This window comes from Sinocyclocheilus rhinocerous, unplaced genomic scaffold (assembly GCF_001515625.1).
Source record: "Sinocyclocheilus rhinocerous isolate Xijiao unplaced genomic scaffold, SAMN03320098_v1.1 scaffold1372, whole genome shotgun sequence".
In the NCBI taxonomy this organism is placed as follows: Eukaryota; Metazoa; Chordata; class Actinopteri; order Cypriniformes; family Cyprinidae; genus Sinocyclocheilus; species Sinocyclocheilus rhinocerous.
The window spans coordinates 173,356-174,354 of NW_015640047.1; the positions used below are offsets into that span (position 1 = coordinate 173,356).

Consider the following 999-nt stretch of genomic DNA (forward strand, 5'->3'; position numbering starts at 1 on the left):
ATTATACACATTTATGTCCTCATTTGTCACAAAAACGCGCACACTCTCACTCACTCACACACACACACACACAGGTTTGTTTTTGTGAAAAGTGGGGACATCCCATAGGCGTAATGGTTTTTATACTGTACAGACCATATATTCTATTGTCCTACACCAACCCTACCCCTAAACCTACCCCTCACAGGAAACTTTGTTCTATTTCAGATTTTCAATACACTCCATTCTGTGTGATTTTTAAGCGTTTTGAAAAGTGGGGTTTTCATTTGTCATGGGGTAATGTCCTGAAAAGTCACCTTCTCCTTGTAATATCTATGTCATACCCTTGTCATTATACAAATTTATGTCCTCATTTGTCACAAAAACGCGCACACACACACACACTCACACACACACACACACACACACACACACCTGATATCTTTTCCTGTAATTCAAGGCTTTTCCTGTAGAGCACAGCTTAGTTTCAGTTTCACTCTCGCAGAAACACATCCGCAACCGAGTTTATTTCATACTGATCACATCTGAACGGACAGAAGGGAGTATAATCAGAGGTGTTTGATGATTTCCTGCTGAGCATTTCCATAATAGCAGAAGAAAACTTTGTATATTACTTTATCTACCAACACGAACAGAAAGTATGTTGTGCAAATATGATTGTTGCAAATGTAAATGATATAGTGCAGTTACTGTGGGGTAATTACTGCGTTGTTACGGATAACGGCGGATAACGTATACAATTGATGGAAAAACATTTCTGACTATTGTAATTGTGATAGAATTGATTTTGGTTCAGTTCTTCATGGCTAATGTAGCAGCGCGTGTAATCAATGTAGTTCATAGCGCCCTCTGCTGGTGAAAATAATCACTACACGATTGCTCTGGTAACCAGTATGTTCGTCTGACTTTTTGCAGTACGTTTTGAACTTGCTGTAAAACAAGGAACTATATACTGTATGTATATATATATATATATATATATATATATATATATATATA

The 999-nt window shown here is 37.1% G+C and overlaps 1 protein-coding gene across 1 annotated transcript in view; it reads right to left on the reverse strand.

Annotated features, from left to right (window-relative positions):
- LOC107752403 (galectin-9-like) overlaps positions 1-491 on the reverse strand; it is a 12,510-nt gene extending 12,019 nt beyond the window's left edge. The window contains exon 1 of the mRNA XM_016568363.1: positions 415-491. The gene's annotated coding sequence lies outside the window, so the exon portion shown is untranslated. The remainder of the gene's footprint in view (positions 1-414) is intronic.
- Positions 492-999: the final 508 nt, after the last annotated feature.